Source organism: Seriola lalandi, unplaced genomic scaffold (genome assembly GCF_002814215.2).
Source record: "Seriola lalandi dorsalis isolate HSWRI2012SDOR001 ecotype SW California unplaced genomic scaffold, Sedor1 jcf7180002052122, whole genome shotgun sequence".
Lineage (NCBI taxonomy): Eukaryota > Metazoa > Chordata > Actinopteri > Carangiformes > Carangidae > Seriola > Seriola lalandi.
Genome location: NW_019522675.1, coordinates 580,870 through 608,531, shown reverse-complemented (window position 1 = coordinate 608,531; position 27,662 = coordinate 580,870). Strand labels below are relative to the sequence as shown.

The 27,662-nt window shown below is 44.1% G+C and overlaps 1 protein-coding gene and 1 long non-coding RNA gene across 9 annotated transcripts in view; one reads left to right on the top strand and one right to left on the bottom strand.

The window, feature by feature from the left end:
- Positions 1–27,662, bottom strand: part of LOC111650047 (ephrin type-B receptor 3-like) — a 60,116-nt gene that overhangs the window by 29,786 nt on the left and 2,668 nt on the right. The gene's annotated exons all lie outside the window — the stretch shown is intronic.
- LOC111650048 (uncharacterized) overlaps positions 23,726–27,662 on the top strand; it is a 9,728-nt gene continuing 5,791 nt past the window's right edge. The window contains exon 1 of the long non-coding RNA XR_002760371.2: positions 23,726–23,803. This is a non-coding gene — a long non-coding RNA (uncharacterized LOC111650048). The remainder of the gene's footprint in view (positions 23,804–27,662) is intronic.

Sequence of the window (27,662 nt, the reverse complement as noted above, 5' to 3'; positions counted from 1 at the left end):
TGAGAGCAGAGAAGGAAGACTGTAAATGTCGAGTCTTTTACTACCTGGCGCTCAAGGCGCAGTGTGCAGCCACCGTTATTATCTCAACCACTGTGCTGTTCTACAAGATAGTAAAAGATGATGAAACGGCACTGCCAGAAAGTGAGCTTACACTGTCCCTGGTCATGGAGTGGAGTGTGAGATGTTCCACTTTGGCTGCCTCAGTTACAGGGGATGAACCTGAAGAAGTCTTTCAGCCCACTTTGCTATTCTACCCCCATCTCTCAGTTGTTCTCTGCCTCTGTCTCCCCCTTTCATCTTCGTAGTTCTTTTTTCTTTCTCTTTCACTGGGTAAGCTGACAGGAAATGGCACTTGGGAGCAAAATAAAACGAGTATAACCCCAGGATTTCACCATCCCTTCTCCAAATGCCTGCTGCCACCACTGCTGCATTCAGGAGCACCAGCAGTGACAAACGCAAACACCCTCGAACTCAGAGGCTCTGTGGAGGCATGCTCCTTCAACTGGGAATTCCCACTGAATTCCACCCCCACATGCTTTGAATGACAGTGTCTCTGACATGTGCAAGTGCCTATTACACTGGTAAAAACATATGACTTCCAAGAGAGTTCCAGCCAAAGTGACACATCTTCCCTTACAAAAAGAAAAAAAAAAAAAAGAAGAAGAAAAACAGAAAAAAAAAGAAAATACTCATACAATCAGATTTCAAATGTAGCTTGGGCTTGTTCCCCGCAGGCGAAATGGTCTGGAAGCTTCACTGTGAGCCAGTTCACACAGAGAGAACTGTCTCTCTGGGAGTGGCTCTGGGAACTGAAGTGAATATCATGCACTCACAGCACAGGGTCAAATCTGGCTCACAACCTTTGTCACAAATGATCTTCTCTCTCTCTTTATCTGTCGTTCCACTCAGTCTCCAATGTTCTCTCTGTGCCGATAGAGGAAATGCCTTAAAACAAATCATGACTGCAGTCTGCTTTTGCCGAGAGCATAAGCAATGAGGCACATTTGTCACTTGAGCAAATAAAGGTGTACTAGTGTTTTCATCTTAGAAACTGTGTCAGTGCATATTAGCTGCAGGATTTCCCCTGACTCACACAGTGACAGTGTGTGATTTGGGACCTGTTACTGTCAGCTACGCAGGTAAGTAAGCCGGTGTAGTGGAAATGATACACCTACGCTGCTTGGTGTTTATTATTATGACTAGACCTTTGTGTGTGATACGCTGGCTTGTCATTAGCGCTGACCTTGCTGAAAATGGCAACATGGTGAAACACAATGACAAACAGGGGGAGTCAAAAAGGGGGGAGGCGTGAGGGAGTGGGAGAGAGGGAGACGAGAGAGAAAGAACCAGAGTTGGAGAGCAGATAGAGAGATATGCAAAACACACACAAACACGCGCACCTGTGCAATCTGACTCAGTGGTTTGGACGGTGGATCATTCGGGAGTGCGTGTGCAGCAGTAACCCTTCCCACCTCGATGCATCTGCATTGTTTAACCTTGCCGGGCCTGTGCTTGTGTGTGTTTGAATGCGTGTGAGTGTGTGTAAATGCGTGTGTGTGTGTTTGGTGCAAAGCCCTGTATTGTGCCCAAAGTGGAGCACCAATCCTGAGTCAATGGGCCAGAGCAAAAGCACTGAATGACCCCAACCTTTTATGGCCACTCCCTCTCAGTCAGTGTGTGTGTGTGTGTGTGTGTGTGTGTGTGTGTGTGTGTGTGTGTGTGTGTGTGTGTGTGTGTGTGTGCATGTGTGGGTGGCTGTATTGTACGTGTGTCTGTGGACACTGCGTTTGTGTGTGTGTGAATAACACATCAGGCAATGGAAGCGCACTGCAATATTCATGACTGTACAGCAAATTCGGACACCTGCCCAGTCACAGAAAATAAAGGAAACAAAACAAACCAGAACATAAAGTGCCATATGTCCACAGCCGAATCAACTGTTTTTGTCTGTCAAACCGACAGTCTTGTGCTATATGAATGATAAAGTATGAGACAGAGGCAAATTAAAGAGAGAGAGTTATATCTTTTTAAATAGGAAATAACCTCTGAAAGCTTCTTAGACCATGCTGGTGGCTTGCCTAATGGGCCTGGCTGAGAGAAAGAAAAAGACAGAAAGAAAACCAGAAGGACAAGTTGAGGGAGAGATCAGCAGTGTGTAAACTATAGGACACTTTCCCCGTGCACAGAAAGTGCTCTTGTTTGCCTTATAGCCCTGGAAGTTTCACTTTACTTTTTCAAACCCTGGAAGTGTAAAACGAGAAAATGAAAAGTTGTAGGTTGGACGGGTGGGGAAAAAAAACAAAGAGCAAATAGAGTAAATCAGGCAAATGAACATGCAAATTTACTGCCATAAAATTCTCTCACACACACACACACACACACACACACACACACACACACACACACACACACTGAGGGACAGTGAAGCACGCAGATGTGGGAGGTAGCGCTGTGGATCAGCATACACAGATTCACAAGGCTGTTTAATCCATCCTCTTTGCATGCACTCTCACTTTTTTTTTCTCATTCATTTTCAATCTCTTTCTTATCATTCCTGTGAAACGATAGATCTAATTCCCTGCTGTTTTCCTTTCTCCCACTCTTTCGCTTGGTCTACCCCTTATTTTTTATCCCACACTTTCTCTAACTACTTTCTCTCTCTCTCCTCACTCTACTCGGAAATGATAGCTCTGACCTCTATTCGTTTGTCTTTTCCCTCTCTCTCTTCCATCTTCCTTTTCTTGCCAATCTCTATATCTGCGCTTGTGTTTTCATGCTGCGCTGTGATGGATGTGACGTGCGGTGTACAGGGGAATGTTTTTCAACCACCTACTGCTTATGAAGACTATTCAATTAGCGAGTCACTGTTTGAGTAACCTGGGGACTGCTTTAGTAAAGTGTTATTTATGATAGAGGTCAAATGCACCTGGGATTAACGAAACAAACATGGGGGAAAAAATGGCAGCGACATTTGTTTTGCTCTGCGCGCTCTGATTGTGTGAGAAAAACTGCAGAAATACAAACAGGCTTGGAGAGATCATATGCAGGCAAATACACATGTACACGCACATACACACACACACACACACACACACGCGCACGCACGCAAAGCCAACCCCAACACTCTAATCCCGTAATGACAGGGCAGGCCTAATAACAGGGGAGGGCACTGAAGCATTCGTCCCTATGGCCGCATCCAATACACACACACACACAAAGACACACAGCACCAAGAGTTACAAGCCTCTTAAAATATTTCTTTGTTCAAACAAGCAGACTTCCTAAAAGAGAGAAAAAAGAGACGGACCGATGGAGGAAAGGAGAAGAAAGGCTATGGTTGTTTTCACGGGGGCTAATTCCCCGGGTCGCAAGGAGCAGACAGGTGAGGGATTTAGCTTGGATCTTGCCTCGACTACTTTGAGCTTTTTAGCATGCTCGTCTTTGTTAGCGTGACCCCGTCAGGTGACAACTGAAAGATAACTGAACCGGAACCCTGGGGGATGTTAAAAGATGCGTCTCAACAACCTTTGAGAAATGAGTGTCACAGACGCCAAGACGCACAAAAATGTTTGAAATGTCAACCGGAAGCTTTTTGTTGACGTAATAGCTTCCTGTGTTAGCTTGATTTCCTGCTATGAGTGCCAAACAAAATGGCTGCTGTATTAATGAAACATGATGACAGCAGGATTTTGCATTCAGCCAGAAAAAGTAATGAGGAAAAGAAAAAATTCAAAACCCCTAATGACTCCTTCCCTGAAAATCCTTCCCTTCAGGCTTCTCCACTAGTTAATTATCTTCTCCCCACCTCTTCTCCGAGTAGCTTTTGTTGTGCTCTCCTACAGTCAAACAGACCAAGCACATGGCAACCTGGCATGGGGTAGCCACTCCATTAAAATACTATACCGTGTGGTTGCCAAACACTTGAGCCTCTGTTTAGCCACAGAAACAGTGAAATGTGTCAACACTGAGAGCGAGGACCCCACGCTCAAGTTATTAGCGCTATTAGCCTGATTGCTTTGTGCGCTATCTTTGTTGCCTCCGCTTTTGTCATCCAATGTGAAGCCGAGGCAGAGAAAGAGGAAGAGAAACACAGAAAAAGAGAGCAGGAGGAGAGATGCCATTCACATTCAAATTGTCCGAGCAGCCTTTTTGCCTTTGTGCGGGGCCAGAGTGCGATGATTAGGAGAAGCCCCCTCCATTTCATGGCAAGACCTCCCCTCCAGCACCCACACACAAACACTCACAGTCACGGTAATTGGTTGCTGCGACATGGACAGGCCAAGGAGGTGATTCCTCTGTGGAATTCCTGAGCCCCCCCCCCCCCCCCCCCCCCCACGCCTCTCTCTTCCCCATCAACACACACACATACTTCACCCTGCTAACACTCACTGTCAGTCATTCCACAATGGCTGTCACACAAGAGGTTTGTCCTGTGTGTGTGCTCACAGGGTTACGATGCCGATACATAGCTAATAAGTCTACCTGTCTCTTTCTTTCTCCCTCCTTGTCTCTAATTTTTTTTCTCCAGACTCTTTCCCTCTCACTCAATCTGACTCTTATATCATCTCCCCCTGTGGGGAAGTCTAATGAACGTAATTCTTTGCCCTCTGCATTTGTCACTGGGCCCTTGCCCTCAATTATTTTCCCCTCGTCAAAAGATACCTTGGGGCCGAGCACTATTTGGGTTGTTACAGCGTGCCATTTAAAAAAAAAAAAAAAATTTTGTATCTGTCTGCTTGGCCCGCTGTGTCTGCAGAGGCAATTCTGACAAGCAGCTCTTACCCAATGATGCTGGGTCTTTGTGATAAATAAACAAAAACAAACACAACAATGTTCTTTTCTGTCAGAGGCTTTTGAGGGAGCAGAGCAGAGCAGAGCAAAGCAGCTCAAATGGAAAAAGAAAAAGCTTTGATCGCGGTAAGGGGGACATTGTGAGCTAGTGCAGCTGTTTTTTTTTTGTAAATTACATATATGTGAGTGTGCATGCGTGCGCGTGTGTGCACGCTGCAACCGAGTCAAGGAGGGTGCTGCCTTTTTTCGAGGGCTCATGAAGTCTAGTCTAGTTCCTGTACTGCCGATGGAATGCCTCTTTGTCTTAACCCCCTCCCTCTTTTCTTTCTCTTACTCTCTCACTCATTCCCCCTCTTTCTCTCATCTCTCTCTCTTTCTACCCCTCCCTTTCCCCTTCTCTCACTAACTCTCCTAATTACAAAGCACAGAGGATCTGACGAACAGGTAGCCCTAAGGGCAGCTGTCTACAAAACCAGGTGTGCCTCAATGTGTGTATGTGTGCGCGAATACATGTTCGTCAGCATGTGTGTTCTAGAATGAGTGTGTATTTATGCATGCGTGCATGTTCAGTCTTTCAGAGAACGGTGTCTTGCTATAATAAATGAGTGATAGCATGTGTGTGTGTGTGATATACGAGTACGTATAAGTGGTTGAAACTGAAGCTTCTGATTGGTTTATTACATTGTCACTGTGGCATTTAACATAGTTCTTCTTAAGATTAGTTCCTTAAATATTGACCTCTTAAAACTTTGAAGTTTCTTTTATTGTTTCACTTTATGCAGGTGACTGTGGATGAGCATGTAAACTGACTTAATTGAAAATGCAAAAAAGATGAACACTTACAAACTAGTTTTCCCCAAAACTCCTTTTCCCGGGCTCCCGCTTTTGTCTATGTGTGTGTGTCTATGTGTGTGTGTGTGTGTGTGTGCGTGTGTGTGCGTGCACAGTCTCTTCCTTCTTAGCTTCAACTTCCTAGTTAACCACCCAACCCCTCACCCTGCCCAAGACCAGCCATTCACAGCTGTGTGCATTGTCCCATGGGTTCATTGAATGGCTCTGTGTTCGGTTGCTATTGAATAAGTCACAGCCCCTTCGTCAACAGTACTGACAACATACCACATACACACACAAACACACACGTTCACGGTTGGGGGGTGAACCATTAGCACTTGCTTTATTGGCTACTTGCTCTCTGACACAAGCCCTTCAGATTGCCTTCAAAATCCAATTCTGGGTAAACGTTGAATGGAAATCCTCGCCAGTGTGAGCGTGCCATCTTTGCTCCGGTTACTGTACCTTTGATCTAATCAGCAATTTTTTTTTTTTTTTGTCATTGTTCACTTGTAAATGAAAATGCCAAAGTAACAACAGCACAGCAGACTGCCCAAGACATGCAGTTCAACTTACAGCTGAGTGACTTCAACTGGCTTTGAACCTGCAACCTCTTAGTTACCACCTCATTTACCAAACTGTGAAAGCCGCACTTAACATTTTGCTCTTAGAAAGGAATGTGAAAGCTTTTGTTCACCATCCGTAACATTCCACATTTATCTTTATGTCTCCGCCTGCCCCTTTACTCAACATGCACATAGTTATCTTCACGTGTGTGTACTGCTCCCGCAAGACTGCTGATGCTGACTGTCGTGACTTAATAACAGAGTTCTGGGCCTTTGTCTGGGAAGACTGAAACACCTTCTTCTTTTCTTCTTTTACAGTCGTGCCTCCCTGTGTGACGTAAACTTTACTGGGTTTCATTCCACACGAAACACAAGAGTCATCCCAGCACATGCTGATTTTACAACACTGAGATGTTTGGCCTGGTCATACGAAATCTAATTAGGGCTGCCAATGCTTTAACTCACCTCTCAACTCTAATGAGTTGAAAAAGGTCATAAAATAAATCAGACCCGAGTAATAATCTACATATAGTTTCTTTGGAAGCAATGATTTTTTAAGTCTCTGTGTCATTTTAATCACTTACATCTCATTTCAAATGGGTATGTTCCTCATTTGCAAATGATTATGTTAAGGGCATCAGGCCTGTCTGTGTTTAACCACGGCCAGGAAACGGGCGCAGAACCAGATTTCTGTAGGGACATGGAATGTTTACATCACCTAACATGGAAACTATTGCCTCAAACTTTGCCATAAATGAAGCCATTTCTCGCTTAAAACCCTTCCTGGAAATTCTCCACACCTCTCTCTCTCTGTTTTACAACATTTCATAATTCAGTCTGGGTTTAGATTTTTTTTTTTTTTTTTTTTTGTCCCTCCAGTGAAATTCAACATCAAACGCTGACAGTAAACACTGTTTAAGCATAACGCTCCAGTCATGAATTAGATTGCTGAATCCAAGCGCGGGGTGACTTGTGCAATGTGTGCCTCTGCGTGAGATGCCTTGGTGCCATCATCTGATTTCCTGGCGAATGACTCAGCCAACTGCGGCTGAGAAATGCAAACAAGCGAGCAAGGAGCAGGTTCGCCTTCACCCTGAGGATCTGCATATGGAAATACACATCTCCTAGTCGAATTTTGTGGGTATTTGTGTGTGTGTGTATGTTTGCATTAGTCAACAGTGAGAAGGAAAGCGAGACAGAGTAATTTGGCTGTCTGTTTGTGTGTGCGTATGATAGAGTGTGCGTGTGTGTCTCACTACAGCTGTTGATTTCATTCCTCATGCTCCCTGGGGGACAGCAATACCTCGAGTACGATTCATATTTAAAACACAATTTAGTGTAACTGCAACCTCATCAAGCTGTGATTGATTCAGGATCTGTCACGCAGATGAAAGGCTAACAAATATACCTGATACACCGAAGACACACGAACACGCCTAGGCGCACATTTCAGATTTCTATAAAAAGACTTCTTTGACACATACCAAAATAACAAGCAGGTAACACGCGTCCCAACATCAGCTCCACTATTACCTAGCTTTCAACATCACCTATTTATAACATATACTGTAAAAACTGCACCCTGTGTCTTTTATTCAATTTCCACCAAAGCATTCTTTTTGTAGGCAGGGGTTCAAAGCCTTGCTCAAGGGCACGTCAGTAGAAAGAAGTGAAAAAAATGCAGACTGTTCTGTTGTGCAGACAGTGAAGTATACTATATAAAAATAAAAGCTATAGAAGAAAGGACATCAGTGAGTGAAAATGAAATTTCTCTTGACACATTATTAAGCAGACTGTTTTTGAGTTTTAGCTAATTTTAATACAACCAGAGTTTCGCAGCAATTCTGCTGACACGGTGAAAAAAAAAAAAATTCACATCTCTCTATCTATCCATCTCATCCGGTGTACTTTGGCATTTATTTAAAGCTTGTTACTGATGTTCAACAATTGCCTCATTATATGTTCATCTACAAAGAGAAAGACATAAAAGGGGGGCGGTGGAGTAATTTACTCGATAACCCTAACTCAATAAAGCAGAGCCGATATTCTTTGATTTGCTGCTTTGTCTTGCCAAACCTGCAGAGTCCTCCGACGACTCCACAGTGGATGTGGCTAATGAAGACGCAGCCCGCTGTAGCCCACAACCCTGATAAGAATCATGTGAGATGCTAATAAATATGAAGCGCCTCAAAGGTCAAATGAGAAGAGGGAAAGAAAGATTATGATTGAATTAATCTTGAAGTAATCCTCATTCTTACTGAACAGTCTTGTTTAAATGTTAGAATCTGCAAAAGAAAAAAAAACCTACTTAAGTTGAATCAAAGGGAAATTATCAAACTAACTACATGTATTTTTATTCAAGAAAGACAGCATCCCAGCATTAGGTGAGTCTCTGCCTGTGTGCCTGTCTGTGAGCACAAATTCACCTGGCGCCTCTGCCTCTCTGAGGGATTTTGGGAATTAGCGGTGCAGGCTAACATTGTGACAGGTGAGTGTCAGGACTCGTTAACTCCATCCCAGTCACATTTAGCACACCTGCCCTCATACTTTACCTTCATCGACCACCCGTCACATTTCTACAGATTCTGCCCTTTTGTTAAAGCAAAGACCTTCTTGGCCTTGTGGTGAAAAAAAAAAAAAATCACAGGTTTGATCTCTAAGGTCAGCGTGTGTCCATTAACAGATTGTTAAAATGTCATTCAGCGAGATGCAAAAGGCAATGAATGAGGAATGAACCGTGTTCAAACAATAACAGAATATGTGCCAACAGTCTCCTGCATTTTCAATGCATTACTTCTCAGCCACAGCACAAAAGAAATAACTATTGAATATGGGTTTATTTGTCGAGATAGGCGAGGGAGAGGAGAGTAGAAAGAGAGAGGGAGATAGATTCCCAGCTTTGGGTGTGACAGTCATTCAGCACACACTCATTTATACCAACATTGCTTGTAAGTCTCCACAGATTTCAGCAAAAGTGGAAAGAGAGAGAGAGAGAGAGAGGAAAAAGGGGAAGAGAAAGTCATGGAAATAACAGGGGAGAAAAGGGGGGGGCAAAAGATGGGAGTGCAAAAGAAAAGGAGAGATATTCAAAGTAGAAACAAAGAGTGAGGGAGCAAACAAAGCAGAGAAAGAGATGGGAATGAAAGGCAAAGGGGGCCAGTAAGGTAACAAAGGGGGGGCAGGAGGGAGGAGAGAACACAGAGGAGAGAAAAGGAGGGAGAGGAGAGGATGGAGAGCTGGTAGACGCTCTCTTGTATTCCCCACAGCCCCTGCACTTCTTTCATTGCCACTGTGTTTTTGGCATGCTGACACGTAGCGGCCTTCAGAGACCGAGTGTGTGTCTGTGTGTAGACATCTACAATATCCTGTGTATGTTTGTGTGTTCGCCTGAAGTGTCTGTGTTTGACATGCAGCCTGATGGGAACTGTTCTTGCTCATTGCCTTACTGCAGGCCAGGGAACCATCGTCTACTTCACTGCTGTCCTTTTCTCTGTTCTCTCTTGTCCTTTTCTTCCTCTTCTCCTCTCCTCCATTGTCCCTGTGCCAACCAGGGCTTCCATTCATAACGGCCCGATAGCTGTGGTAACAGACTGTGTAGAAGATAGCACCGGACCAAATATATGAAAATGTGATAGCGGCAACTGTCCTTGGGGGACCCATGTGAATTTCAATGGAAATATTGCATTGGTGCAGAGAATGGTGTTTGTGTGTGGGTGGACACACTCACCTGTGTGAATGAATGAGTATTTGCTTGTAAGGGTGGAAGCGTGCGATTATCTGAGTGTCTCAGAGGCACTAGAAGCATAAATATGCACAAATACACACATACACACTCTTCTGTTCAATAGGAGGTGGGCTATTGTGCTGCCTATGCAGCCGGTTTGTGCGTGAGCAGTTACTTCACAGCTCTAATAGCAGGTTTCAGACAATTTTGTGTGTCAGCAATGGCTGACTCAACAAATAGAACTCAATTACATGGGAACACAAACCCATACTGTACACTTACATAATACCAATGCATACACATTATGCATAATACATTATTTAAACAATAATAACACCAACACACATACAAATAGAAAATGAGACATGTTATTAAGACTGGTGCACACAGACAGACACAGACACACACACAAATCCTGTTTGTTCACTGGGGGTGTAGCCTAGAAAGAGCTGGAACCGGGCATTGAATAGAAGCCGTGGCTTTTTGAATGGCTGCGCACCACAAGAAAAGTGCTTAGCACCCAGCTTTGCCATTCTGTTTCAATAGCCACTGAGTCTCTCTCACAAACACACACACACACTCCCTCTCTCTCTCTCTCCCTCTACCATTGTTTCTCTTAATGCAGTCTCTCCTAATACAGTCATCTGCCAACATATCAGATCACCTTACGATCCACTTCCAGCGCAGCATGTAATGATCGTGTTGAATCTAATTAAAGATGTCTACTTCCTGTTCCACCCGGAACAGCTGCCTGTGTGTCTGCATTGAGGGGCAAAGCCCCAACGCGGTCCACATTTTCCGCATGCCAGTGGCTTCCAATTACTTTAAAACAGTTTAAAAAAACCGCAGTGGTAGAGACCAAAAGTCTTTGAGGTTTGCTTGTTTCTTTTCTGCTTCTCTTCGGAAACTTGTACAGACAGAATAAACAAAAAACAGAACCAGAGTAGAAGCTGGGGCCTATCCTATTAGCGGGGACTGCAGCTAGACATACCAAAAGTCGTCTTTTGGCTGATCGAGCAACCACTGATGATTTATGAAGATGTTGCGGGGTAATTATCAAGTCAATTATCACCACCAGTCATGTTAATTTCCCAGGTATGCCCTCGTTTACCTGTGAGGAAGAAAAAAAAAAAAAGAGTGGGAAAAAAAGAAAAAAAATTGGCAGATGGGGAATTTTAGGAGATGAGTAATTACACTATACCCCCATCACCACCACGCATACACATCATTGCACCTCCACTACCGTGTCCTCTCTTTTCTAAAGGAAGGATAAGGAGGAGCAGGTGACGTGCAAACCCTGCGGGCAGGCTGGTGCCTCTCACATCAGCTCATTAAGTAGACAGAGGGCTTGTTACAGTTTACCTGCCTGCCCAGTCATTAACCATTCAGGTCAAAGACACTGGGAACAAAAACAGAGGTTAGGGCCGTTAAAGTTAGGAATGCAGCTCGCCAGGTCAGGGCTCTGCGGGCCGGTGTGACTAAGACGATCTCGCACACACGCGCACACACACACACACACACACACACACACACACACACACACACACACACACACACACACACCCTTACTCTGACAGCCACGCAAACCCATACGCAGAAAGATACACATAATAGATAGACAGATACACATAAAAGCACAGATATCTGTTTCTCTGTACAAATGCGTACAAAGAGGTTGGGGAGTGGTGCTCTTTGTAAAACAATTAAAATCCTAATGTAGCATGAGACACTACAAATACAAACAGGAACAGGGACAATGGCTCAGACACCAGATGCTGTTTATATAAAACACTGGGCAAAGTAAACTGGGCAGGTCATCTACTTTTGTTCTTCTTCTTCTCTTTCCCTCACAAATCCTTCCTTATTTCCTCCCTTTCTTTTCTGTTTCTCCTTTCTCTCCACCTTTATGACAGTCTCTCCCTTCACACATATGGCTTCCACTCCCATTCTTCATCTTTTACTCCTGCTTAGGTGTATGCTTGCTGACTTTAACCCACTAACCAGCTTTGAAGTCAAGTAGTTGAAATTTCCATCCCGCAAAAACCTTGGCAGTGGCGTTGCTGTCTTGCATGAGACAGCTGTGTACAACCTCATTTCTGTCTTGCCCTTCTTTCATTCTTTTGAACCGCGGACAACGGTTAATGATCTGTGATGACAAACAGCTGCCGATTGATTACGGAAAAGGATTCATGCATTTATTTTGGGGACAAGGCTTTTATTTCATCTCTGAAGTGGGTGGTGGCAGACAAATGTGTGTATTTGTTATATGGCATCATTAATTTAGAGTAAGAGGTGCGGGGGGGGGGGGTTCATTATAATTTATGGCTATTTTGTTTTTCGATGTCACATACTTACAAACGGATGCGTGAGATTAATCGCATTGATCTGTTTTGGAGTGGAAGCTTTCTCTCACACTATCTGCGTGTCGCTCTCACTCTCTGTCTCTCCCTCGCACAACCCCTCGCTTCCACAGAGATTCTTGTCAGAGCGGCATTCTTAATCGCCACTGAGTTAATTAATCTCACACTTGGCTGCTGTAATAACTTGACTTGTTAGACCTCCTCTGTGCAAATGGACTTCACCTCTTTAGCAGCTAAAAGCACCAGTAATGAACCAGCCAGGAGACGGGCATACAGAGAGGACGTCGGGAGCATCAATAAAAAGCTTAAAACATTGACGTGTCGATTCTAATATCTGCTTGACCTTACATGTGCGTTACATTTACATATTAGCCATGTAGCTTATATTCCTGCAAGGTGGGCTTCTTGTAAGTGTAACAGTGCTGCAGAATAGGCTTCATTTCTTGGACTGCCAACATTGCGAGACGATATGAGAAAATGCGAACATCAGCTGCAACATTCTCACAACAGATGCAACAAAGACTTTATGTGACTCCAGAGGGATGATGCAATTTGAAGGGGGCAAATAAGAGCTGAGAGGACGGAGAAGAACTTTCTGGCTGTTAAAGGTATGAGCTGTTGTACTGCCTCAATAAATTATAAGCACATTTCTTTTAGTATAATTAGCGCGAATAAACGAAATAACTGCTGGGGAGATTGGCAAACTCTCACCTCCAAAATACACAATACACCACAAAGATTCCAGGAGCCTGGCTAAATAACTTTACACTACACAGGGACATAAACTTTATCACACAAAACAATAACTACATTTATACTGCAAACAATACACAACTCTAGTTCTAGTTTGTTGCTTTCAATGACACGATATCAGGACAATGAAGGGTTGTTTTTGGTTCACAGTCTTATATTTTCTCAAATAAACAAATAAAGTAAGTAAAGGGGGAAGTAGCACCATCTAGTATTTTACGAGTAATTTGGTAGCAGTTTTGAGAAACACATTTAGGAAATGAGGTTGTAAATCAAATGGGGATGAAAATGACAGTATAAGGAAAGTTACAGCCAGACTACAGCATCCACACTCTACCTGTTTTCAGCCCAGCTCAGCATTATCTGGTCAATCTCATTGTCAGGGATTGGTGAGGTCCCAAACCTTATTACATATTAATGTATTTAACCTATGGAGAAACCACCCGATAGATAGCCGTGGCACAGAATCCTGGCTCTGGGCAATTAAAAGAAATTGACGGATGGACAGACAGGCATCCAAGGCTGCTGGGGTCCATATGGCAGGGGGTTTTCAGAGGCCCGCTTCAATTACATAAAGACCTCTGCGCATTGGCATGACACACAGAAGGCCCCAGACAGCAACACAAGAGAAAGAGGGAATAAATCATACGGCGGTTAGTAACACATACACACACACGGACACACATATATGCACACGCACATGCACAGAATATGAAAGACTAGCAAGGATACAAGTCCCTGAATGCAGAAGATCCACACACATACACACACTAAGACACACACACGCACACCGCACAGGGCGACATAGATACAGACTAAATGAGCGTTCTATCTTTCTCTAACACACATACACAAACAGAAACTCATCCTGTCATTGTCCTAGTAAGATGGATGTTGAAATAATCGCACCATGATTACAGAACCACTTGCATCACTGGTCCATGCTCAAGGACCCTCACACACTTCAGCAAGTCAGCTAAACCCAAGCCAGCTGACTGGCCTAGAGTTTATGCCTCGACTCCTCTTTCATCTGAAGGTGCTGTGTTGTCCTTAAAGCTCCTAAACAGCAGCATAAATCTAAAGGAAAGAAGCTGCTTGTGCATTAGGACGAGTGAGGAGGGACACTATCTAAACAGGAAGTGAGGTAGGTTGAAGTGTGACGGTTTGGCTGAGTGATGTGGTTGACAAATGAGGTTAGGGAGGGAAGGGGGAGCTCGAGGTTAAATATCTTTTCTCCTCAAGCTTGTTTTTTCTCTATAGGAGATATATAGTGTAGACATTTTTCATTTTGTCATGTGTCTATGTCTCCATCCCTCTGTCTTTCTCACGGGATACGTAGGAGGAATTGTGGGCTATCCTGGCTAATGTATTATTCACCGTTCATTGATGTGTAACTAAAACTGGCAGTGTGGAAGGAGCGCTGTGTCACCAATTACCCCCATACCACCACTACACACACACACACACACACACACACACACAGTAGCTCTAGCCACAAGGCCGCCAGGCTTCCATTGATTTATTTGCTGACACACGGTGCACACATATTTTCCTGTATCGAAAACATGAATTTCTATTTTGAATGGCAGTGTGTGTGTGTGTGTGTGTGTGTGTGTGTGTGTGTGTGTGTGTGTGTGTGTGTGTGTGGAAACAGAAGGTCATCTGGGAATTTCAACAGGACCACACAAGTATTTTAAAAGGTGCCACATTTTCACAGGAAGATGTTTAAGTAGATCAAAAGGACAAGGAGTTTGCTCACACATCTGCAAGAGGTCATTGGTTAAAAAGGTCAGGCTGACAAACAATACTTAGATTATAGATTAACCTTTGCTGTTTTGACTGCCCATCCCATTTTGAAATTATATTATCTGGATAATCTGACTACCACAGATGGCTGATGGGATAAATTGTGCCTCAGAGGAAAAGACAAGAGACAGTGATTTCTGGAAGTGAAGCAATTCTGCAGGGAGCTACAGATTTGTCTTTCTTTACTTCTCTCTGTGCCTTTTCAAACAACGTGCACATTGCAGTAAACACAAATGAGAGGAAGCTTGTTTTGCACCAGGGTTGTCCAAGAGACGCAACGGTTAACTTTTTCATAACTCCCCCAGAAGTCCCCCCTCCCACCCTACCCCAACTACCCACCTGCCTTATTGTGATCCTTAGAACACAGCCCTCGGCAAACTTACCCAGTTAAAAAATAACAATCCCTGTGTTTATGCCTAAACTCACCCATTAGCACATGTGTTCAGCTGGGTTCAGTTCTGTTGTGGCCTGTGGTGATACAATCTGAAGGGAATAAACAACAACGAGGTGCCAGTTTGGTTTTGTTTTTTTTCCCCCCTAACTGGAGACATGGGAAATGAGATGCACCAAAAATATCAGCATGTTTCCATCCAGCTCACATGTGTTCCATCTACCTTCAACACACGCACAAATACACAAGCCAGACCTCTTGGTGGTCCAAGTAAGCTAGGTGGGGTTGGTTATGCTCCGACCGCAGGGTGTGGATCAGCAGTGACCTGATTAGTCATCGGCCCTGACCCTGAAACAGCCAAAGTGGGTAGAATACAAATGAATCCCCAGGGCTGCTGGCCAGTAAATCTGACTCGGGACCAGTGTTTATGGGATTCAAACCGCACCACACAAGGCCACAGCGGATGGGCTTACTGACCCTGAACAGTGACTTCATTGAAAGGAAGGGAAAAAGGCTTTTGGGCTGAGTGTTTGCAGGACTGATTGGTAGTTACAGTAATTATAAGATTGGGGCTATAAGAATGATGTCATGCTACTGGCATACTTCATTCAAAAAAGGTGTTATGAAGTCAACAGTACACATCTGCTGTATTTCCATGCTCTTGTTGAAAGTAATGCACACATATCAATAAATCAGGAGTGGAATCTGCATAGCCCTCTCAAGCTCTGGTTAAGTGTTAATATTTCACCAACATGAAACCTCCCGTTCTGTTCCTTCAGGTTCTCTTACATATCTAATAACTGTGGAGGCTCAAAACATCCAGCCTCTATTCTTGGGTTAATGAACAGGTGAGGAATTACTTACACAGACGGAGATGGAAATTGATTTTTTTAAGTGTTGCCTCATTATCCCATATGGGGGCACTTTACCCAGTAGCACAGAAACACAACACCAGACAACGTGGGTTGTGTAATGTCAAGGTCACATGGACGTTATGGTTGCGTGTGTGCATAGATGGAATGGGGGTCGGCGGTCTCGATTGAGATTGTATGGATTGTCTGGAAGCAGGGCCATTAGTGATGGACTAATTATGGGACTAATAAGTGGTCTTCAGCACCGGTCGAAGCCAAGATTCATAAATAAGTAAGTGCAGGGGCAGCTTGGTCGCTTAATTAACAAAGCGTGAAAAAAGGGCGTGAATCCCAAGTGGCACAAACCCAATCTGGTTGCAAGGATGGGCTATCGGCAACAATCCTGTCTGTCTTGGTAGCATTGATTGATGGCAAGCCAAATTGAATCTCTAATCATCACCACCCTTTTAGTTCCTGCACCCCTGGGGATTTACAGAGGCCAAAAGTGGCACAGAGGGTAATGCTTTTGTATCCCTTTCCTAACACTAGTGGCACAAACATTGCAACACCCCCTACCCTCCACATTCACACACACACACAACCTCTCTCCCCTGTTCCCTTGACCCAACCCCATCTGGCCAGGGGTTATCTGACCCCTCTGTGTGTTCTCGCTCACACTTTCATGTCTCTTGTCGATTGTTTTCACACTAAGCTGTTTGGCTGAGGTATTTAAAACCCAGACACCTCACGCGACTCACTCTTAGACACCCTCTGCCAGCTAAAGCAACATATTGCGTTACAGCCTACTGAGGCAGTCTTGCCTTTCTTTTATGTAGCCGTTCCCTCTGCTCTAATCTTTTTATTGTATAAGCTGACATGTTCTGTGAAAAAAAAGAGCAGAGGGTGACAATGACATGTTGAAAGGAAAGTGCGTGTCAGACCTGTCACCTAAGTGTCAGTCATTGAACCTGATTTTTTTTTTTGCTTCCCTGCTCTGTATACATAAAACCATTTGGCCTTCGTGAGACACAGAAAACAATTCAGGTCAGTGGAATGATCAGAGATGACATGCGTTTGCCATGCCTTTTAACTTAAGACTTTCCTCTCTCCACACACAATAGGGGAAGTCATCTTGACAGTCAAGACGTTATCAAGTAGTAGGCAACAACAAAGGGTCTCCAAGCAGTAAATAGCATCTGTCTCCCAGCTGTTTACTGTTGCTGCTGGGATTTTGATACCACAAGGGCATGAGATAACGGAGGGGAAAATAATACTGCAATTAGGACCTACTGTAACTGTGATAAGCTGCAGTCACAGAGAGGGACCTGAACAGGGGCAGAGGGCAGAACGATGGACAAAAAGGATGAGAAGAAAGAACAAAGGGCTAGAATGACAGTTATAGAGAGGGGGCGGATGGATCATAGGCTAAAAGCAAGGCTGGGAAAGGGACAAGGCCAAAGAAAGTGGCAGGGAGGTAAAAAAAAAAAAAAAAAAAAAACGGGGGGCAGGTAAACACCACATAAAAGAAAGCTTTGTCTGCACAGGATTTTTGCTTAATGCCCACCTTTTTTGTTGGAAAGCCTTGAACCTTTCGGTTCTTCCTCTTTGGCAGGCCAAAGCGCCAGGCTGTCTGGCTGGCACAATACATGCAGGGACCTTGAAGTTGGTGGCACCTGATTAACTTGTGCCAAATCACCACTGCAGTTGCACAACGTTAGACTTCCTCTAATCAAACGGCAATTAAATATATAGGTTCTTATAAATCAATGACAAGAAACCAAACATTGTAAAGGTACACTGTGCTTTGTTCCCATTGATAACCCGGCTTAACAAGGCTTTGAATTTCTCCTACGTTTAACCGTGATCAGATAATAAAACCACAATGCTCCACTGTTGGTGAGCTTGCAATCTCAAGTCGTATGAGATTCGTGTTTACTCACTCGCTCCCTATGCCTTTTGTTCAACTATAATTATTTCGTTCCAGCTGCCATTTACTCACCTTCTCTGACACTATCGGAGATTGCATCTTGAAATCGTCGCACAATGTTTCAATTGATTGGCACTGGCTTCCTTGTCAGATTCATTAAAAACCTGCCTGCAGATTCCTTTCTGACTGCATCAAAGCCTAGACCTTTCATCTGGGTCCAATGTGAGTGCATGTGTGCGCGCAAGGTACCGAGACCGTGGGTAAAAGATAGTCAAAGGTACTGGTGGAAAGGTGAAAATCCCTTCCCAGGCACAACCCTGTATCAGGAAGGAAGCTGCATGGTGTGAAAGTGCAGACTTGGACGATAGATTGGTGGCAAATTTCCAAATCAGGAGATTACAGTTTCTCTGCTCAGATGGATCTCACAATCTCGGAACCTACTGCTGCTCTGTTACTCCACTCGTCACACTGCTTCCTCTTCTCCACCCTTCTCTCCCCTAACCTCAACTCAATTGACCTTGGGTCCTTGCAACCTCTCTGCAACCACTGGTCTCCATAGTTGCTTCTCTCAACACCTTTTGAAATGAACAGGCTGGCCAATAAACAGTGGCTTTTGAAAATGAGCACCCTCTCTTCTTGCCTCCCTCTCTCACTCTGCGTGGCCTCACACACACACACACACACACACACACACACACACATATAGCTCCAACTTTGCTTTAATAACTGATAACCTTTCTGACTTTGACTCGGTAGGTGGGGGAGTGGAGCGTGGTGAGAGTTGGACCCACCCTACACACGGCTTACCTCGCCAAGCTAGAGGCTCAAACGCCAGAGTAGGGCGGGGCGGTTTATGCATCATAGCGAGGAAGGGGCATCAATGGAAATGAATGAGCTTGCACCTGGCTGAAATCCGCCACCCGCTATCTCTGGCCTTCCTGCGATGTTGGAATCCACAGTGCTAACACGCTAGTCTCGCAAAGGTAAAAGGAAGGTCAGACACTACATATAAACTCCAAGAGAAGACGTCTTGCCTTTCTTGATCTTGTTTTTAATCCCTTCTCTTGCTTTCATTTCGCACAGAAACACGCATTCACGCTGCTGCACACCATCAAAACGCCATATTTCTGGGGAAGCGAAGCGGATAAGAAATTAAGAGTCTTTGAACTGTCGAGATGTTTCTTCTCCTCTCGATCTCTGAGCTCCCCCGCTGCTCTGTTGGGACGGGGGAGAGAGGGGCTGATCGATGGGGTCTGACAGCAATGAAATGAATGGAACCAGCTGATTGATTCATTAGCGGAGGAGCAGAGGGGATGTGGATGTGGGCTCTGACCCTAAGAAACGGGTGGGTGCACGGGTGAGGATTTCATGGAAGAGGGGGGCCTCGTGTGCATGTGTATTGGGCAGAGGTAATGTGTGCATGCGTGTGTATGGCTGTGTGATTAAGCAACTGTCACCATTCATGTGTGTTCAGTTTGTGTGTGTGTGTGTGTGTGTTGAGAGGTCAGAAGGGATTTCCATAGGGTGTGAGAGGGGAAAGGAAAGCTGTTTATGGCCTGACTTGGCACAGAGGGAGGGGGTCAGCCTATATTGTACGCTGCTTTCATCTGGCTCATTGCAATTAGTCCTTCACAGCGCTCACTGTCAAATCCCTGTTAAAATCACAGCTAACAACCACCATTCACCACAGGCCCACACATAAAGAAATCTTTATATTTGAGTTTCCACGACATATATGAATTTGTTTTTCTCCTCAGTGAAGTTAACTTGCAGTGAGAACAGACACCGTCCTTTCAACAGGAAGAAAGTCTGCCGGAGAACAGACTTTCTTTTAAAAGTGGAACAGCTCTGTGAACTGACTGAAGCTGATGGCAAACCCACAGGGTGGCCTCCCTTCCTATCCTCCGTCTGCTGCTGAAAACACACATCATGAGTGTATCTGTGTCACACACACACACACACACACACACACACACACACACCAATTTATAGCTATCTGTCATGAACAGCTCTACCAAATGGACAAGTGTTAGGACCATCTGAGTAACAAAAGACTAAAACCAACACCTCCACATCTGCTAGACTGCCCCCATGAAATACTTTCCCAAGTAAAGCTTTTTAACCTTCCATTCATTGTCCTCTAAATATTGCACTCACTTAAACATTAAAGTCACTATGTCACTGAGACTCCATTTTAACTTGAGCAGAGGTTAAATAACTGCTCCTCACAGCTGGCAGTGCCTCCAGGAGACTGCAGCGTGGAACCATGGGGATTATGTAAATATCTTGACAAAAGGTCACGTGTGATCGGCGCTGCTGCCACTGAATTGTGTTGGATTCAACCTGTGCGAGCTGTGCAGAGGAGGAGGACGTCTTTAAGATTGAATTTGGTGCACTGTTGATAAGAGAGCAGGGGTCTGGTTAAGCCTGCTGCTGTTCTTGAGAAGACAAAAAGAGAAAGGGAGAAATATTTAATGGAAGTGGGGAGCCCTCCTCTTGCCTGCGGGCCTTTTGAAGTGTAGATGAAGTGCAGGTGGCGAGTGTTTTTGACACCAAGGATGAGAAGTGGGCCAGAATAAGGTGTAATAGCGGCCTGCTGCAACGCTGATCTCCACGTGGACAGGCCCCTCACCAAGTAAAATATACACCTTTCAAACACTCTTGTTCTCACACATGCATTATGGTTGATTACAGTGGACATTTGAGCTCATCACATCAGTCATGACTCCAGCATTCCCCTTGAAGCCGTTCCTATCATCACACGTGAGCTTACTCAGGATGGCTCTTTGAAAATTGGCAAAGGCTGTTTTCCTACTCTTGAAGTGAACAGGGCCTATGGCTAGGTCCTCTGCCTCCAGAAGTCCCACCATCAACCACCCAGCTATGGTTAAACTCGACAAAGACATTTCCCTCCCCATATCCCCCATCTCTCTTTTCTTCTTATATTTAACAAGACTGGCAGAGGCTGAAACCAGGTGATGTGGCCTTTCTTCCCCCTCAAGGCACACCGTTTTACAGTGGCGTTCGCTCTCCAGACAGATGTAACAGGCCATTTTTTAAAGTCAAATATCAAAGATCTTTTTCTGCTCCATCGGCAAATTTTGTTACAAGAGCCTGTAGCTCGTAAAGAAATTGTGGGAGGAGGCCCTGAGGTGGATCAGACTGCTGCTAGGAGAAGTCAGCCCCCCCCACCCCCCCCTCGCCCCTTAAACTCCACCCTTCAAACCTCCAGTGCCTGCCATTTCTGTGCTTGCCAACAGACGAACAGCCATAATGGCCATCGCATGTCCGCACAGCCTCTTAGTCATCGCTCATAAGTGCTCCACGTACTACACGCAGACGGCAGAACTGATCTCCGTCCACGACGACAAAAGAAGTCAAGCGCACATCACTGACCCGGTCTCCGACTGTGCTTTAGACCCGGTGTGTTTGTGTGAGTGTTTATATGTGTCAACGAGCCGTGGAAAGTTCCGCCGTGGGTCTCTCTAAATATACACATCCTCTTTCAGAGTATTTTTATTCGCCACTGGAAAAGGATAACCCCTGGAGCTTGATTGTGTTAGGACAGCTATTGTTGTGAAGCAACAAGACTACCCTCGGAGAGTAGCCCCCCCCCACCCCCCTTGATCTAAATCATCCAAACAGGTCCCCATGTGACCTCTGGGTAAGGGTCACAGGACATGGGTTGAGTGTGGGTGGAAAGCACAGGGGGTCCTAACTCACTTATAATCTGGTCGTTTTGACACATGGTACTTTCAGCTGCTTTTTATGGACATCCGGTGCAGACAGGGCCAATAAAACGCCAACTCCTACGGCCATTAATATTATGTCAGACATTTCATCAGTATTTTGAAAGCCATTAATATAACTTGGTATGGAGAGAAGATCCCTCTGTGAGTGAGCTTATATGTGGCACACCCATCAACCATCCACACACACACACACACTTGCACGCGCAAAACTTTCACTATGTCGGCTTTTCCCATGACCAAAAAAAATTAAGTTTGTGAAAAATAGCAGGGAATCAAACTGTAAGAGGAAAAATAAGTCTGACAAGATTCACATGAGTATTTGTCAAAATATATCAGTGTTATTAAGGTTCAAGATGAACCTCAGTTCTTATTAATGACAAAGACTAATACACAGGATGGCATCTACATCTCTCTATGCTACCATTATATAACTCATTTATAAAAATAAAAATTCTAACCACCTTCATTAGACGAGGGAGCATACTTTGACATACTGTACCTCCAGCAACACACACACAAGTACACACAGACACACACACTCTTACCCCCTTGATGTACCACCCATCTTGTTCTCCCTGTTAGCTCAAAATCTCCTTCACTCTCTTCCTCTTACTCAATCCCCATGTCTGTGTGTGTGTGTGTATGTGTGCGTCGCTCTCTCTCCCTTGTTCTGCATGGCTGACTGCAGACAGCAGCAGTGTGTCTGTGCGGTGGGCAGGCCCAGACACATTCGCCCTCTCCTGCTTGCTCTCGACAGTGGGTGTCAAAGACCTGCCATCCCACAAGGCCCCTCTGTCAGATGCCAGGATGGACTGCACACACAAACGCCATATACAAAACAGCCATATACGCACAAGCTGCATTCTCACATACAGCTCTGGAAATGGTCCAGAAAATATCCTTAGGAGATCGCACTGTGGCATACTGCTGGCTACAGCTTGTTTCATGACCGCAAATATATAACCTTAAAGCAATTAAAACAACACTGGGAGAATGGAAGCGCCAATTTAAACACAGCGCACAGCTATATTAGTATGATTATGTTTGCAAAGGCAAGCGTTACATGTGGTAAAATACAGTAAGGGTAGTACTCAGACTTTACTTGGAGTAACAGAGAGCAGTTATAGCATAAGTTAATCACATTTCTCTACCTGTGATCACATTATTCATGTCACAGTTACTGTATGGCACATACACTAGATTGGTGTCACTTTATGGTGTCATATAAATGGCTGAATAGAGTATTAGCACTAGCTCTTTAGAGTTGTTGCTATTGTGCGCATATAGCCACAACCATTTTGATTTTGGTAGAATTCAACTGCAGGTAGAGTTCACTGTAAACTAACATCCACAGCCTACAAAACATACTGTATCAGCCTACTGTAATAACAATATTACTTACTTTCACATTTCTAATGCCGGTTTTGTATTCTACCCCTGCTGATCCTGTTTTCTCCAAAAGCCAAGCTACAGAGCGCCTTTATGATGCAAAGCCCTAAACAAATACAGTGAAACGGATTTGTCTTGACAACATCCCGGGTGTCATATTTTCTCATCTTCAATAGGGACTCCACAGCACGGTTCTACACAATCAAATCTGAATGGACAACATCCACATTTTCCTCCCTTATTTTCATTGGTCATCCTGCTTCCTGGTGTGTGAAGGCCCCAGCAGGCCTGACACGGCTGTTGCTTGCCTACATGTGAAATTCCAGCTCGGTGAATCTTTCCGCGCCGCCATTTGAGCTATGACCCATCGGATGGTGCACATGAGCGCTCCCGCAGGCCCACTGCATCTGTAAAGTCTGTCAGCTCTGCTGCTCTCTAGGTCTCTGATCCAAATCCGCCCCATATCCCAGCCACCACCAACACCCCCCCCCCCATACCATCCCACCCCAACTCCCTACATGTCGTCATCCACTCCCCCTTCTTCCTGAGCGCCTTACGCCAATCTGAACCTAAGTCACTGTACATCTGTTCAACATGGCTGCTGCCTAGCATATGACCTACTGAGTGGCTCGGATCCCTGTCGAGGTCAAGATGCCAGGATACTGGTGAGCGTGATGGACTGGAACTGCTGTTGTCTCTCATGTCTTTATGGTTTCTCTTCTTCATGTATGCTTTGAAACGAGTGCAAATCTGTGAATGCTGAGACGCGTCTGCATTGTTGTGCGAATTTGTTCCTCTAAAGCAAATACTAGAAATGTAAAGGCAACACCAATGGGAAGCACAAGTGCAAATGTGATGAACGAAGGCAAAAAGTCTTGATCGAATTAAATTGTACATACACTTTATGGTGAGATGCAAAAACAGTTGACTGATGTACCAATGTAATAATAATAATAATAATAATAATAATAACAACAACAACAACAATATATGAGCCTTATTATTTGATTTACTTTTATTTTTTAATATATATTATTTAAAATATATATGTAATATATATTGAAAATACAGGGTATATATTTATTTTAAATATATATAAATATATACATACGTAACTTATATTTATATATTTATACTGGAACTGCTGTTGTATTTCCCTGCTCATAAAATAAATTAATTACTCTGAACTAAATCTTAATATCTGAATTATCATTATTATTATTATTATCATTATTCTTTTTTATCGTTGTTGTTATTATTACTATCATTATCATAACTGTTACATTGGAAAAACAGAAACCCTTAGTGCCCAACGTGCTCTCGCGGCTAATGCACAAGTCATCCTTCACCCTGCAAATTGATTCAGGACGCATTGATAAATATCCCTATGAATTGGTAATTGCTTCTAGCAAGAAGACAGCTCGGCAGTCTCCCGCATCAAACCTGATTCTGCGCTTTTAAGAGGCTGAGCAGCGCTAATTCGCCCGATCAATATGACCGCATCAATTGACACTTTGTACACTGTGTGTGTGTTGTGTGGGTGTTTGTGCGACTATCTCTTATTACAGCACTCTCCCAGCACTATTATTTCTTCTTATTAAAAAATCCTTTATTTCTGTTTTATACGACCACCTTTCTAAGATGAAGAGCTTAATAGTCCAATTATTAAAGTACGCTATGCCTATAAATAAATTAGATAGATAGATAGATAGATAGATAGATAGATAGATAGATAGATAGATAGATAGATAGATAGATAGATAGATAGATAGATACTGACCTCGACAATGATTCATTAGCAGAATTGCCAAAATGCTTTTATTTTGCAAATTCACTTCCACGCCTCTTTAGCAGATTTCCACTCGGCCCTTGAAATGCTTTGTGTGATGGCCACCTCTAATAGCCCCCTTTGTCACGTCTATTGTGACCCTAAACACATTTGTTCAGTAATTTGCTTTTGAATGTTATGCAGAAGAGCTCCTGAAGTAAAGTTGAACGCATCCTGCAGCTTGACTGTGAGTCCTGCTCGGGCCACACATGCTGCGCTCTTAAATTAAGCTCAGGCGGATGAAGGCCTTCGGACAGCAAGTGTGCCGGACAAAATGGCTCCGTTACTCCTTTTGTCATGAATGTTAACTGTGTTTGAGCAAGATACGACCCTCCAAATGTCCAAATAAAGTGCTGTAGCCTAATTTTTAATATTAATATCAGAGGCAACACGTATCAATTAAGTCGCCACGGGTCAGTACTTTGGCTTTTATTAGGGGTGAAAAATACATCAGTTTACCAGGATCCCTTTTAAATCACGTTAAATACCCTCAATTACATTTAACTGAGGCATGTTTTATTTTGGTGGGAATCGAATTTACGCATATTTATCATTTATGGTATTCTAGTAGGTTTATAGCGAGAGAGGAGATAAATCATTATTATTATTTTGTATTTCTCTTCTTAACATGAATTCTTTCTGTAAGAGTGATGTCTGCCCGATGATCACCAACTGGAAACAATAATTTACAAACCCCCCTGCCCCCCTACTTATATGATTTGCCACTGCCGAGCAACGCCCTTTTATATTGATAGTAAAATAATGATGATGATGATGATGATGATGACGGCGAGGGGAGCTCCTCTGCTAAAGAAAGAACAGGAGAGAGAATAAATCACGGGAGTTTGATGAGAAAATGTGCCAACTGCAAACAGGCACAGGAGAGCTCCTGTGGAGGTGTGATCTCACCCACATAAAAACATAAACATGTGCGCTTCAAAGGCCCTGACTGCGCGGAATCATTCCACGAAATACACCGCCGTAAACAGGGGGGGGGGGGGGGGGGGGGGGCATGGAGGGTGAGTGCGGGAACCCTGAGCTGCGGCCATAAAAGCCCATTTGTCTTAGTTTACACAGAAACATTTCCCAGGTGAGGCTTATTCTAGTGGGAGTCATCATGAGAGCTTCTGCGTTTCCAGTGCAAGCAGAACGGAGCAGACCTCAAATACACAGGCAACTTTTTTTTTCACTGAAACCCAAGTTGAAACAGAAACTTAACAGGCTGGTAGACTATAGATAAGAAACAGCGATACATCGTCTTTAAGCATAGCATAAGCACTTCAATCCCATTACGCACAACAGGAACGCATTAAAAGACAATAAACTCAGACAAACGGCATCGACGTGGGTCTCCTGCTCGTTGGCCTGACCTGAATATCATTATGCTGCCTGCGCTCGTACACAGCTCTCTCTTTTCCCCCCCTTGTGCTTCCTTCCTCCATCAAAAGTAATTTACACCAAAGAGTAACCAAACCGCCTGTGCGCTACACAGGACTGTCATCGACGCAATTTGTCTCCTCAGCACACCGATAGCAGCTGTAGGTCCAACAGCCCAAGGCCTAACACACACCGAGGCCACAGGATCCCCTGACCTCAACAGCACTGCAACGACCGACTTATCATTTTGACGAAAAAAAAAAAAACATAATACATTTCATGATTGAAGGATAATATAAAACCACTGAAGTGGCATTAAAGTTCCTGATCAAAATTTAATGGACACTTTCAACACATTTGAATATCCAAATTAAAAAAAAAAAAAGGAAAGGAAAAAGTCAAATACAAAAAAGGACCTGGACATTACATTATTATCGCCACAAAAGAACCATTATGGCATGAATAACAAGTTCTGCGCAAAGTAACTGGTCATTCTTTGTTGGGCCTCATTTTAGCCAAGTAAAAGCGCTCAGACAGCTCAGTGAAGTAAAGTGAGTGGTTGAGTTCAAGCGCTTGTTTAGCTTATTTATGTTTGCAGCTACTGTGGCACTCTGAAACAGGCGAGACCCAGAGTGTAATAGGCCCATAATGTATTAATTAAAAGCAAACTAAATTTACAAGATTGAAGACGTTGGGTTTAACTATTACATCTCCATTTAGGAAGCGGGTGGTGGTGGTGGTGGGGGGGCAAAAGCCAAAAAGTAAAAAAAAAAAAAAAAGAGGGAGAAAGAAAAAAGAAAAGAAAACAGAGTAATTAAGAGGCTTTTTCCCCGGGCTGTGTGACCCTGGGATCCGGAGAGACGCACGGTGGGGCCGGGGAAACTTCCCCCAGCCAGGCCGCTTGTTTCTCCCTAAATCGCCATAAACCCGGAGATCCCAGAAAGAAGTCCCAGCAGCGGCCATAAATCACCCGTCTGTATTAAAAGCTTAGGTAAACCCCCTGCCAGGTCAGTCGGGTACAATTTATGGCATCACTTATGTAGGGAATAGATTGTTCTAACGAAATACATCAACTTGAAGCCGGTGCGCAACCAAGTCTCTGCTATTGTCAAAAAAACACCAATCTCTCTCTCTCTTTCCCTCTATTCCTTCTCTCTCTCTCTCTCTCTCTCTCTCTCTACCTCTAGAGCCCCTCAACTTTTACACAACAAGAATCCACTCATCCATTCAAGCCATGTGTTTTAAGTCAGTGGTTCCCAACTGGGGTCCGGTGACCTGCAGGGGTCACTGACAGGGGTCCGAGGAGGATGTGTGTGGGG